Source organism: Acipenser ruthenus, chromosome 12, assembly GCF_902713425.1.
Source record: "Acipenser ruthenus chromosome 12, fAciRut3.2 maternal haplotype, whole genome shotgun sequence".
Lineage (NCBI taxonomy): Eukaryota > Metazoa > Chordata > Actinopteri > Acipenseriformes > Acipenseridae > Acipenser > Acipenser ruthenus.
In genome coordinates, this window is record NC_081200.1 from 25,526,777 (window position 1) to 25,542,315 (window position 15,539).

General features: G+C 36.6%; 1 protein-coding gene across 1 annotated transcript in view; it reads left to right on the forward strand.

The window, feature by feature from the left end:
• The window catches only part of LOC117416621 (neuronal growth regulator 1-like), a 317,626-nt gene that overhangs the window by 203,170 nt on the left and 98,917 nt on the right, over positions 1-15,539 (forward strand). The gene's annotated exons all lie outside the window — the stretch shown is intronic.

Sequence of the window (15,539 nt, forward strand, 5' to 3'; positions counted from 1 at the left end):
TACTTTTAAAGAGGTTTTAAAAGGATACATAACCATATGCACAGCATCACATATGTTTACTTAGAGATTAAAGAGCTTCAGTGTCATTGTATTTGTTTTATTTAACCTTTCCCTTACTTTTGTATGATGTTTGCAACTATGTTGAGTGGTTCTGGGTTCTGTTGATCCAATATTGAGTTATCATTTGTCTCTTTTTCTGTTTTCACCTCTCTGAATGACTGCAAATATCATAAAAAGACAAGGGAATGGCGGAACAAAAAGATAAAATGACGAAGCCACTAACAATAACCATGTTATCAAAGCTTAGAGATGTGTCTATTTACAATGATAGAAACCATCAGTTAGAGATATAAATGTAATAATGATCAGAATCAGATTATTACATATTTATGATTAAAACAGTACATTGTGTTTCAGATGGAAGTGAAATGATGTCGGGGGCACTATCTATATGTGAATAATAAAACCTTGCATCCTGCTGTTTCCAAGACCAATTTTGAAATAACAAGGCAAAATGTCAGACATACATGCTTGCATAATGATTAAAACTAGAAAAACTTATTTGATTCTATGTAAAGTAGCTTAGACGGTTTTTAAAAAAATATATTTTAGAGGTAATTACATCTAACATTAAGAGAGAAATACAGTCAGATTAAATAAGAATAAGGGTTCAAGTATGCTTTAAAATTATCATGCAAAAATCGGCCTTGGCAGCTTTTAGTATAAAAGTCTGCTTGATACTTTTAAATGACAAATAGGCTCCCTTGTTTGTGTATTGATGACAGCTGTATAATCATACTCTTTGTGTTGTTTAAAGCCCTAAAACAAAAAATTACAAATGATTTGGTTAACCCCAGAAATAGGAAGACCAGCCCCAGTTATCACTGAACAGCTTGCCAGAAAGTAAAGTCCTCTTTTTCAGGTTCTATTGCTTAAGCCTTTGCCAAGTAATAGTGCATTTATAGGGCTGGCTATCATAGTATTACTTAGTAACTGCTTATTACAAATCATTTTATGTATTTATGTAACAAATTGTAATATTCAGAAAGCATTCCTTGAATTACAATATATTTCCCAAATAATAATTTCAATGCAATTTGTACCCTGAAAATGTTACCAACCATTTAATATGCATTGGAAACCAGGCATTACAAATAGACAGATGCTGTTATTTTCTCAAACTCTAGCAACAAATACAGCACGGTAAGCTACAATACTCCCTGACATACTGGTGCCAAATGTCAATATTGAAACCGTGTTAACAAAAGTTGTTATTTTGACATTGATAACAATAAATGATAACAGCAAACATTTCACGTTACTGTCAAAAAAGAAAATGACAAACATTTCAACAAGCTGTCACCACCAGGAATTTTGAGTATGCTGCACCAATTTCTAATTAGACAAAAGATAAAAGCATTAAATACAATTGAATTGAATATAATCATAATCAAATGTTTTTTTTTGTTTGTTTTGTTTTTTTGTCTTGTAAAATTCGGATTGGTCAATCTACATACAGGGAAACAAGGAATTAAATAATTGTATGCTCTTAAATGTCGCCACTACCTCAAATGTGAATGACTTGTTTATGTGTCACTCAACTAGTTATTATTGTTATATATTTTGTTATTTTGTATTGTATGATGTTGCTGTTGTCAACGGAAAAGAAGAAGTGACTGACATTTTAGAGAAGGTTGATATTTCAGCTGTCATTTTTACTATTCTTTGAGAGAATATTTTTCGTTAGGTACTTTAGTAACTGCTTTCTGTTGTTTTGCTTTGTTTTTCATGATTGTATTTGACAGCAGCAGCTTTTGTAAACCTGTCAGTTTACCAGTGACAGGCAAAATTCAGTGCAGAGTCATTAAATAAGTGACAACAAAGATGTTAAAATGCACACCTTGTGGTGCATCTCAGCCTCACTTCCTGAAACAATGGGTGAGAGGCCACACCAAAACATCCTATAAATGCTCTTGTAACAGGGCAGAGGCTGGGCGTAAACCGCTGACCACATACACTGCAAGTGAGTGTCAACCTCTATGCAAAATAACAGGAGTGGTTATAGACCTTCTAACCTAATTTTACTCAATAGGTTTGAGGTTAGAATATTCATGTGGTGTTTTTAAATAATGGAAATGTATCATGCTCTTTAAACACATGCTGCGTGTGAACCAGTACATTATAATCCAGAAAGACATTGTCTTGGTTATAGAAATGCCACATCGTCCAGCATTTCCAGGTCCTGAAGTCACTGTACTATTCAGTATATTCAGAGAACCCAGTATATACCAACATATTGCTCTCCAAATTATGATGCATTTTGTGGTCTCCACAGTGAACTTTATAAAATCTCATGGACTCAACCACCGTCAATTTCATGCTTTTTTAGAAGAAATTTATGCTGATTTATAGAGATTTGCTTTTCATACTGTAGTCCAGTGGCTCAACAGTAGTAAAGTTTTGAAAAGGTTTGTGGCGCTGCTGGCAGAGATCAAAGCTTTTCTGCCAGAGAAAGAAAGTGGCTCTGTGATCTCGCTTTCCTTTCTGACCTTACTGCCCATCTGAACAATTTGAATGTCCGGTTTCAAGGAAAGGAACAACTTGTTTCTGACCTCGCCAACCAAATCACAACATTTGAAACTAAACTGAAGCTATTCCATGTGCAAATGAAATAAGGTGACCTCTCTCACTTTCCTACCTGCCAGCAGATGTTTTCTGATCATAACTGTGACTCAGTGCCCTAATCTGAAGTCATGGAGAAGCTTCAGCATTCATTTCAGCAGCGATTCTCAGACTTTTGGAGGGATAAAGACAAACGGAAGCTGTTTGCTAACCCATTCCACAAACTTGAACTTAATGACCTGCAGTGCTGTGACTCGCTTCGCAGCAAATTCCATGAAGGAAATCTCCTCAATTTTTACAATTGCCTGGATTCTGAGAAATTTCAGAAAATGCGACAGAGGGCCATGAAGTTTGCTAGTCTGTTTGGAAGCACTTTCCTTTGTGGGTATGCCTTTTCATACTTAGTCTCAATAAATCAAAACAGCACAATCAGATTTCTGACAGTAATCTTCAAGCTGTTATGCGACTGGCAACATCAGAAATAAAGCCTGACATTCCTAAATTGGTATCTCATTAACAGAGCATCCAACTGGTAAGTAACGCCTTGTTTTGTTTGGTCAAGCTATTTATACATGCTGCTTTCAAACACCTACAGGTTCTCTGAAATGAAACAATCATTCTACAATGTTGTGTACCATAAAAATACCATGAATAATTGTTTTTTGTTTTTGTAGAAAGCTTAAAATAAATTAACACATTAACAAACATTTATATTTTGGCCTCCTGTGTTATACAACAAAACTATATTTGACTGATTCTGAATAAGTCATTCTAAAAATATATAAATAAATAAACCAAACTATTACTTCAAGTTTGTGAATAAGGCCCAGCTGCTATATAAGGCTATGTTAAAATGTCATTTGGGGGTGACTGTATATAACATTCCAGAGTGAGCTTTGTTGTCCTGGGATTAATACAGATGGGTTCAGGTTCACAGAGGCCCAAGGATTTGAAGAATGTTTGCCCTCCAGAAAAAGAAAAAAGTTAAAACTGTCTAAAACACATATTAGTATTTGACAGTCTATAAATAGGTTTTCACAGTTGTAACTCAGCAGAATGTACTTCAATCTTAGCTGCGAAGGAATCTAACTCGTGGGGGCAAAACCTCAGCTGCATTGAAAGAGTTGCTTTTTAGGAGTTATTTTTTACTTTTATTATTAAAGTAATTAAATATATAACCAGCTGAATAATTTTTAGTGTGAGTAACAAAGTGACAGAAGCCTTGGCCTCACTCTCTTAATACTTTCTACAATTGTGCATTTCCTGTCTCTTAGTGCCAACCCTGCTGGAAATGTAATCAGTGCTATGAACACATGTAGAAAGTTGCTTCCTGCAGCTGTACTTAGCAGAGAAATCCAGGGATAACTGAATGCTAAATTAACTAGACTGTGACTGTAGACTGACAAATACAGTTGTTTTTTTTTTTAATTATTTAGTCTGCCCAATTATTTTACCCCTGATTTTCTCCCTTACCGCAGAAATTTCCCACATAGCTCAGTAGACCCGAAGGTTCAGTGGGCGTGCTACAATCCCCTCTTTTACACCCAGGAACTGGAGAGCGGATGTCAGCAAGATACTGACCTCTGAAGGACAAAGGCCAGCCCTGCAGGTGTCCGCTTTTGAGCTCACTAGGCGCCTGGCTGTAACGCGATAAGGAAAAACAGTGCCTGCCAGTTTTGGCTCCCTAACCCACAGGAACACCAGAGCCAACGCTCCCTTCGGAATCCCCAGTGAAGATTGGCGACTTCGCACAGCCAGGACGCGAACCTGCGCTGTATGGATCACCCTGCACACCTGTGCTGCCAAATACTGTATTACAGTGCTTTGTTTTGCAATAATTTTCACTGGTTTTCTTTGTACAGTATGCGTGCAGTACTGCACTTTGGTATTTTGGACACGCTGATGTACCTGACATTGTTCATTTATAATGCCTCAACATTAATAAAGCAACTACAAAGTAATATAATGACTCCCTCTGAGATACGATATTTTTACATATCCTGGAACCAATCCAATTGGATATGACAGGTTCTACTGTATAAGCTGAACATAAATACTCTTTAATTTCCTGTAAAGAACATGCAGGACAATGATATGTATTTTAAGAGGGAAAGGTAAATATGAAACTCATCAATTTTGACCTCACTAAATTAAAGAAGCCACATCTTATCATCCCAGCTAAGTGGTGAATAGAGCTTATAGCAAGTGCATGTGTTGTTACAATGCATTGTTACCACAGAAAACAAAATATTTTCATGGGGGCCAGAAGTCAAGGTGAAAAGCATTTCTTACAGACTGGTTTGGCACAGCGGGTCTTTTGCTTCACATAGAACCCATAACTTTCCAAATCAATTGACAGTCTACAGCTATTTACTCTGTATTGGGTCTCATCCATTAAATAACTAAGAGTTCACTGTACAGTAGTTGAAGGAAGGATTGACGGAAATAAATCATGGCACAAAAGGAATTATAGACTGAGCACCTGACAGATGGAGACAGTAAGAGCTATAACTCACAGACAGAGGAAGAAAAATGGAAAGGAAAGTACAGTAATAAAAGACCAAAATAAACAGCAGGGGATGTGAAGAAGTGACTTGAAGTACTAGAAAGTCCAGAGACAATACTTGTTCTTGAACAAAATATATGACCATGTTGGATGGATCTGTGCCAATTTTTGCTCCAAAAAGAGCAAGGCTTCATACCTGAAATTCATTTCTATGTTTATGAACACATACTACATGTATTTTAAAAGCTATGCCTTACAAGAAGTTCAATGGGATTTGTGGACTGTCCAAGTCAAATTTTACCAATATAAGATATATTTGTAATTACTCTCTGAGTTTTTAAACCAGAAATCCCCAACCTGTGTAGTCTGGGAGTATCCCGGTAGAGTGCATCTTGCCATTTCCACACAAACAAAAATCTTTTGCTCTATGCATTAAGTAAATCTATTTCTCAAGAACATCGTAGCTACTATCCATTTACTCTGTAAAATGTCTTAAAATCAAGGTGGTGTTGGGAATCACTGGTTTAGTCTTTGAAAACTAGTTTACTTAAAATCAGTAGAGATAAAGCAGGGTATTATATCGCTCAGTCACTGTTCCCCCACTTGCCTGAGCTCCCTACTCAAAGACACTTTATTATCGGCAGGCCTGATAAAGCCTTGAATCAAGTCATAATTCTCTTTACTTTTCCTGTAGGCCTCATGGCGCAGACTGAATTCCTCAGTACTGTCACACACAACTCATCACTGTTACTCACACCCAACTCCTTAACTTCCACCCCTTGGTTAGGGTCATGTGCCATCATGCCGTGATAACCAATCCTAACATAACACATTTGCATCCATGGCAATAGACCTAAAGCAACCAAAAGATGTTAAATGTAAAACTATTTATTTTTCCTTTATTTGTCAGCTATTGAGTTAAAACTCTCTGAAAATGTGGTCAGGCTACATTGATTAATTGTCTGCCAATTTAGCCTGGCCATTTTGCACTTCCATTTGTACAAACATCTCAAATGTGCAGTTTTGAAAGAAACACATGTTATAGCACACATGTATTTTAATTTTAAAACATGGCATCTAGTACTACTTTAAGTTAAAGAAGGGGTCATCTGTTTGCACTTGTACTCACTTGGTCTTTTTAACTCTGCAGTTTCTTCTGGGTCAAAGTATGTTAGTGGCAGAAAGCGTGTCAGTCAATAGGGGAAGCAGCTGATTGGTTAACTGACTGGATAGAAGCCAGCGTAGGGGTGGGGGCAATTTCACTCTCCAGGTGAAACTACCCAAGAAGTACAAAAACAGTCAAAAGACATGGCTTCCAAACAGTTTTCGTTAACCTTGTGTAATACCAGATATCATGTATTGAAATTAAAATACAGTAGTCTGTCGCTTATCCGACTATGGTGGTACCAGAGTAAGGTGTTTTGAGATTCAGGTTTTATTAAGGACCTCATCCTAAATCCCTTGTTTAGAAAGATAGAGTGTATCAATGCTTGTGACAGGGTGGCCGTCTGCTGTGTGGGTGCGTGCATTCGCTGTTGAGTGACAGGCAGGAGATCAAAATGGAGGTTGAGGTTGAAATCCTGTTCGCCCCCCAGGCAAACAGGATTTATGTGACACTACCAGCAATGGTAGTGCACGGAGTACATACAACACACGGTACGAAAACTTTGGCAGGATCTACAATCTCTGAAGTAATATTCTCTGTTCAATAATAAACAAACGGCTACTGGCCTGGCTGTCGGCAGTTTCGACTTGTTTACTCACTCTTCGATGTCCAACCCTGGTTCAGGTTCTCTCTCACACGCACGCACACGCACACACACACACACACACACACTGGGCTGAAGAGCTTGACCATGGTGGATAAACGGTTAGGGCGGATATGTGACGGGCGGATACACGACGGATTACTGTACATGTTTGTTGTAACATTTGTTTCTTTCAAAACTGCACATTTGAGACCTATAAAATGAATAGATGTGCATTGCTGAGAAATTGTATGGAACAATTTTTTTTTGTTATTTTAGATACAATTAATTTAACAAATAGTTCTAGAACTATGTAAATGGTGATTGAACTGTAAATTACATGTATAATGATAATTCAAATTTCCCCAGGAGTGTACAACACAAGATTCCAAATGGGGTCTGCTGACTGGAATTAACTTCTCATTAGGAGCTGGTGAAATGTAATCTAAACAGGGTTTACACAGCTTGCTCCTCATTTAACACCACCTTGAACAAGGTTTTGAATAATGGAACCAAATTACTTCATTTGCTCTTCTTTTCAAATTGAAAATCGTTGCAATGTTTTATATGACAGGATTATTACATGAATACGTGAATTCTGAGTAGGAATCCCCAATTCCCTGTAAATAAGTAACATGTTCCTAGCAAGTTTTCAGAAAACACATTAGAATATTGTTATTGAATAAACGGTTCTAAATCATGTAGGCAAGAAAATTGGGTTCTGGTAGGTTGAAAATTCTGTCCCTGCTTTTCACAAACAAATGATTGTTTTATATTTTCACCTACCACTTTAAAATAAACACCAATAATAACTGTAGGTGGGTGCACATCATGTGTGCTGCCTAATGTATGTACCTGGAGACTCATTGTATTGAGTTTGGATTACATGCTGCACGCATACAATACTTTGAATTCTAATGCACCCATATTCCTGTTGTCATACAGAGTAGGGCAGAGTTTCTCTGGTTAAGACCTCTATTAACTCAAACAAACAGAACAAACCCTTCACACACACACCATCAAGCTCCAAATTCAATATAAATAATGTCTTTCTCAGCCAAAACAAAGAGAGTGTTCCCCTGCTCACTTGTATTTCCCTCTGCTAACCACTCCTTGGTAAGAATACAATCCAAATGGCAGGCTACAGTATTTGCTACAAGAGAGCAGTTTGTTTTGTTAATGTCTTAATGACTGATCACATTTTACGTCTTATGTAATTTAACAGGTTTCTTTCCATCTTACTTTAGAATACCAAAAGAACCTTAGATTAAGTGTTGGTACAGTGAGTGCAGCCCTGAAGTGAGCAGCAGCTCTGGGAGTTATCATATGTGATCATTCATTACATGACAATAAAAGCATACATACTTCATCATCACTTTACGCAACACATAGTTTTCCAAATTGTGATTAATCACTTATTCATAGCCTCTGAATTTTAATGACACTTTTGTTTTTATATATGCAAGGTCATAAAGCCACAGAGGGAGCAGTGGCAGGATTGTTCTAAGTTGAGTGTTTCATCTAGGAATTTGAAGGTTTGTGAGATTGATCGGGCGATTGAGTTTATTCATGGGGGGGGGGGGGGGGGTCTCAAATTTCTGCTCTCCTCAATGTCTGTCATTTTATGCTACCCTGGTGGCTTGCAGGCACACATTTCATCAGCAGACAGCTTGTGTTTTCTTTGTATTTCTTGCTGAGTCAGATATCTTGATGTGCCTCTTATCAGTATGCCTGAGAGGACTATATTTTGGTGCGTTAAGGAGACAGATCCTCTGCCTGTGCAGTGTTATATTAATGTATTAATATGTGGCAGTAAGTGAGCAATATTGTGTTTGAGATAAATGCACATCAGTACTGTGCCGGCTGACGTTTTACCGATTTCACTGTGAGTGCTGCTACTACTAGTATGTTTGTGGGTGAATTAAATAATCAATTTGATCATTTGACCCTGTATACTTATTTGGACATGTCTTTCCACACATCCAGACTGCACCACTTCCATGTACTACTCAGGTGACACTGTTTAGTGTCTTTTGTTTTCACAAATGCTATCAGCTGACCATAAAGGTAAGACATGTTTAAGTAGCTGCATGCCACCTTTGCCTAGCCATGTTTTAACATAATCTTAATAATACCAGTGGTGGGCCAACTAATCTGATGAACAGGAGCGGCAAGATCTAGTTTTTTTTTTGCGGTTTCAGCTTTGGGTTGTGAAAAAAAAAAAATAGTGATTTTTTCACATAGATGTCACATCTTAAAATACATCATTACAGAACACTTTTGTCATTCAATTCATGGAACAGAAAAGTGTTTTTTTGTTTAGTTTATTTTTTTGCAACAAAAAATATGTTCTGGCACAAATCAATCCCAGGTTATGTTGCTACACTATTGATTTATTTCCATAACTTTTCTCTGGCATTCTCTGGCATTCTCTGGCTGCGGCTTCTTTTGAGTACCTCTCGATTCCAAAAAAATCACATGATGTGGTGGTCCTGCCTGGTCTATAGTAATAGTACTCAGCACCTAATTCAAATTTCTAATTGCAGCAACATAACACAGAACCACTCCATAATTAGGACTGTTTTTACCGCGGACGAACAATACCAACAATGGTAAGGTTTGTTTTTACTGCAGCTTGCTGAAAATACCAACAATGGTAAGCAGTGTCCTTTTTCTTTTAGAAACGATGACTTTTTGGCAGCTTTCCAGATCGCATCCCTGTAGTGCCGCAGTGAGAACTGTAAAATAATCCCTCTGGGAAGGATGTTCCCTAAGTGTTTTATGAACAGTGTCAATGACATCGAGTATTTTCATTTTGACATACGGAAGGAGAGTTTGACAAATGTGAATAACTTCCAATCTTATGTTTTTGTTTTTGTTTTCTGGTACACCATACAGTTTTAAGTCCCAACGCCTTTTATATCTTTCAATTTTAGATATTTTGCTTCCACATGTGTCTAGCCTGCCTTCTGTTTTGATTATGCGAAGAAGAAGGAGGGTACTAGGGAAGATAGCACATCCAAAAAGTTCTCCAACTTCATCCACTTCACTGTCAAAACCTCCAGAGGAACACGTGTAGTTGTGATTAGTTACAGCAACGGTAACATTAGCTCCTTCTTCTACCAGTATCGGATTTTCAGCGTCAGAATTTGATTTAGAATTATTTATTTTGTCTTGGTACATGACAGCCTGTTATATTTAATTTTTTCTATTCAATGTCTTCCTTTTGCCTTCTTTAGACATTTATACATTCAGAAGTTAAAAATGATTTCAGTAGCGTGTTTTTCTTCGGCCGGTAGGCCTAGAATCAATTAGATTTTGAGTTAATAAATTTTGTTTTCTGCTTGCTTTAAATCTTTGAAAGCTAGTTTACCCACAGAAGATTGTGAAATATATGTTTCAGTTATAGTGTCATTTTATAGTGTGTATTTATTTATTTATATTCTGGTCAAACAGAGCTCAGCAGAGTGATATCCTTCTAAGCCGCCATCTTGGCTCCCAGGTTTTATTTTTATTTTTTAATCATCTACTAAAATGCACTATAATTTGCCTTCAGTTCAGGCTCCACCTCGCGACGGTTTGAGTGTGTCAAGAACTGCAACGCTGCTGGGTTTTTTACGCTCAACAGTTTCCCGTGTGTATCAAGGATGGTCCACCACCCAAAGGACATCCAGCCAACAGCAGACCAGTGGTCGAAAACGGCTCATTGATGAAAGAGGCCAAAGGAGGCTGACACGAATTGTGCAGAGCAACAGACGGGCTACAGTTAGTCAACTGACAGTCCAGTACAACATTGGTGCCGAAAGACCCATAAAAGAACGCACAACTCGTCGTACCTTAACACGAATGGGGTATGGCAGCCGACGACCTAACAGAGTTCCACTTCTTTCAGCAAAACACAAGAAACTGCGGTTGCAGTGGGTTAAGGAATGAAAACACTGGAGGATTGGAAAAACATTGCCTGGTCTGATGAATCCCTGTTCCTGCTGTTTCACGCTGATGGTAGGACTAGGGTATGGAGAAAACCACATGAGTACATGCATCCATCATGCAGCGTGCCAACAGTGCAGGCTGGTGGTGGTGGTGTGATGGTGTGGGGTGTGTTTTCATGGTACATTGGGCCCCTTGATAAAAGTGGAGCAACGTTTGAATGCCACAGGATATCTGAACATCATTGTCAATCAGGTGTATCCCTTCATGGCAGCAGTGTATCCATCTGCTAATGGATTTTTTCAGCAGGATAATGCCCCATGCCACAAGGCTAGGATTGTCCAGGAATGGTTCCACGAACATGACAGTGAATTCAGCTTACTGCAGTGGTCTGCCCAGTCACCAGATCTCAATCCAATTGAGCATCTGTGGGATGAGATGGAATGAGCTATTCGGAGTAGAGATCCACTACCAGCCAACTTGACACAACTGTGGGAAGCATTGGAGTCAACATGGGCCAGCATCCCTGTGGAACGCTTTCGACACCTTGTAGTCCATGCCCCAACGAATTGAGGCTGTTCTGAGGGCAAAAGGGGATGCAACTCAATATTAGGAAGGTGTTCCTAATGTTTTGTACACTCAGTGTATATGTATGACCCAGATGTATGTGTGTATACTGTATGTATGCATATGTGTATATGTATGTATGTGTATGTATATATATACTGTATATATGTATATGTGTGTGTGTGTGTGTATATATATATATATATATATATATATATATATATGTTTAATCTATTATTCTTGAGAGTAATGTTTAAATTCTACTAGTTTAAAATTTCATCTTTATCCATTATTTCATTCAATGTCAGGGTGTTAAGAAACAATGTTAAACGCAAAGCTTTATTTCTTTACGCTAAAAAAAAAAGAATTCTGATTTTTGCTTTGTACAAGAGTCTCACTCTTGTGAAGAAGATAAGAGGTTCTGGAGGTCTCAGTGGGGCCATGATATCTGGTTATCACACGGTTCCCATTAAATTATCCAACTTTCATAAACAAATGCTTCTTTCTTGGTCTCTAATTTACAAACATAATTTTCCCGCACACAAATATTTCATTCTGAATAATAAAGATATTTGCTATAAAAACAGATCCATTTTTTAACAGTGGCACCATATTAGTTACTCAATTATTTAACTGTAATGGCAATCTTCTTAGCTATACAGTATTGTTATCCACTTTCAATCTACCAATTACAACTAATTTGCAATTATTTTCGACGCAATTCCTAGAGGAGTAATCACTTTACTGAAGGATGATTTGAAAGCTGTGCTTTACCTTCCCTAGACCCTTCCGAAACTTTTATTGGAAAATATTGTTTATTGAATAATACTAAAAATAATAATAAATGTATACAATCTCATTTTCAAAATGATCTAGTATCCATTCCTTATACTGTGGCTTATTGGGATGGGTTTATTGGGGGTATAAACTGGAGAAAAGCTGGGCTTTTACCCAACAAATACTTGTTAACCAATAAGATTAAAGAAATATCATATAAAATGATACATAAATACTATCCTATTAAGAACAATAAAAATAAAAAAACTTAAATATGACAATCAGTACGTTTACATGACAAAGTGTTTTCCGAAAACTAATGTTTTCAGAAAACTGAATCAGAAAACGGATTTTCTTAAAACGTCACTTTTCTGTGTTTACATGATTAACGATAGAAAGTCTAATTAGAATTCAACTGTATACATGGATTTAAGTTTTCGGAAAATGCAGGATATTTTCGCATGCAAAGTAGTACCCTAAGTACAATTTGAACAGACCGGACATTTTCTCTGCGATAGAACGGATACCAATCCAATAAAAGTGCTTTATCGAAGAGTCAGGTCAGGTATAGGATAGTAATCTTCAGAGATTACTATCCTATACCTCTTTTCAGATTCCCCACAATGTGCAATCAGCCTTTCCAACAGCTCATCCTGTTCTATATTACCAGTTTCTTTTGCAGACATTATTTTAAATTATCACGTAATTTTGAAGCTGGAAAACATGTGCTGCTTCAGTATGGGCTATTAAAAAAATACATACTGAGAAATATTACTTTATCCCTAACTTATTATTATTATTATTATTATTATTATTATTATTATTATTATTATTTATTTATTTCTTAGCAGACGCCCTTATCCAGGGTGACTTACAGTCGTAAACAAAAATACATTTCAAGAATCACAGTACAAGTATTAATAAAATTAAGAGCAAGATAAAATACAATGACTTCGTGTGGTGAAATATCCCGCCCCTATATATATATCATTTGTATTTTTGTTTGCGGCGCGGATAAAAGTGCTGCATATTTGTTATTGTTTCTATAATTAAAAACCTTGTGAGGATGCGTGGCTGATCATCTACTTATTAGTTAACTAGCTCACAGTCACGCATCCTTACGAAACTCGTGCAGACTGAGGGGTAATAAGATAATTAACAGCTAGTTAACCCCTCAGCCAGAATATAAGAACCTGCAGCTGTCCATGCTCGGAGGAGAGTGTATTAGGCGTGAGAGCGAGGAGAGAGAGAAAACGAAACGAAACTTACCTTACAAATAACTGCTAAGCGTGCTGGTTTACACCAGCACGATATTTATTTGTTTGGCCAACGCACCTTTTTGTTTGTTGTGTTTTGTGTTGTTTGTTTTGTTTTGTGTTGTTTGTTGAAATCTTTTGTTTATTATTTAATAAATACGCTGAGCGCCGTAGCGTTTAGCTTCACCCGCCCATCCATTGTTTTGTTTCTGGTACTTCCTGCTCCGTGATGTCACTATACACACGCCACTCAACTGCTGCTCGGTCACAATTCGGTTCTAGCAAGTACAAGTATATGACAAAATACGATTCAACGGAGCAAATGGATCCATGCAGACTTACTACATATTATTATTATTTTCTCTGTTTTCTAAAACCACGTGCAGGAATGAGGGTCAAAGTTTGCACATGTGCAGTACGCTTTCGGAATAAGTTTTCCGAAAAGTGCGTTTACATGATATACATTTGGTTCGTTTTCGGAATTGAATCAGAGATTTTTATGTGCTGTTTTCCGAAAACTGACCTAAGGAATATTCCGATACATTTTCCGAAAACTGTGTTTACATGACTTTTGATATCGGAATTAGTTTTCTGAAAACTTAGTTTTCCGAAAAATATTGGAATTCGTATGCTTATGTAAACGCACTGATTGATCTTAATTGCTCATTTTGTAATGACTCCACTGAAACAATGTTGCACTTATTTTGGGATTGTAGACATTCCAGAATTTTTATGAAGGATCTGGTTGCTTTTATCAGCAATAATATTAAAAAAAGGAAAAATATACTGTTTGGTTTCACCAGTTATAATACTATTGAAAGTAATGAATTTTACATGATCAATTTGATAATTTTAATGGCTAAATTTCATATTCACAAATGTAAATTTTCTAATCAGAAACTTTGTTTTTTTACTTTTTATAAAAGAAATGGAGCAGTACATTAAAGTTATTAAAATTTCTCATAACAAAAAAGCTTTGAAAACATTTAATCTATGTAACTTCATATTTAATATTTTCTTCTAATTATTTAGAGCCCTGGCTCCCATTATATTTTGTATGTATTCTGTACTATATAGTACTATTCTGTATATTATTATTATTTTTTTTTGTATCTTTCGTTCTCATTGCTTAAAATTTTAAAAATAAAAGTGCTATTTGATTTGCTGGCTGCTCTGAAAAAGCAAGCTAATGTAATGTTGAATTTCATTAGCTGGCTTTGATGTAATGCTTTGTCGTTGCCCACTGAGGTGCAAGGCCATGGGAAGAGCGCTTTTTTTCACACTATTGTATGTTTGAAAACAGTGGAATGAGACAGAGAGAATAGGCTGAAAGGGAATGAAAAAAAATACTAACCGATAAATAAAATCTTGAATATCGTTTTCATTCCAGAATGTAATAAATTAATTAGTTTCATTTTTTGTTTCTGTTTTTTTTTGTTTGTTTGTTTATCGTTCCGTTTCCGTTTCGAATCCCTGGTAAATACACACTTATCATCTACCAACACGTTTATATTATTTTCTAGTGATACAGTTCATCTGGTTCTGGCTGTAGCCTTTTCTTTCGACTTCAAATTGTGAGACTCTAAAGGGCTATGCACACTGGACACGAATGAAGCGAGCGAGCGAATAAAAAATAATTAAACCTATTGATTTAAATGAGAGCAATGCACACTGCCGCCGTAGTGAGCGGCGCGAATGACGCAAGCAAATTTAGAAATAAATCTGTTTTATTTCTATTCGCACCACAAGCTATTCGTGTCGCAATGGACCAATCAGAAATAAGGTCAAAGGTAGTGCCTGTCAGACTGTGACTGTCTCGCTCATGCAGAGATTACCACAGAAATAAAAAAAATGAGAATTTAATTATTAACAATAAAAAGAAGGATGTCACGTGACAAGAAATAGCAGAACAATTGGAAATTGATGGCATGTCATCTCTTTTTATTTCACTTTAATTTTAGTCAAAGTGACAGGGAGCACCACACACTGGTTTCATATTTCTGTAAAATTTGTTTAACAATGTTGACCAATAATAACAATCACATTAGGTCTTTAACAAGTATTCCCCAAATTGTTTCCTTTTTTTAGTGTGTGGTGTACCCATACTCTATTTTTTTGTGTTTTATTTATTTT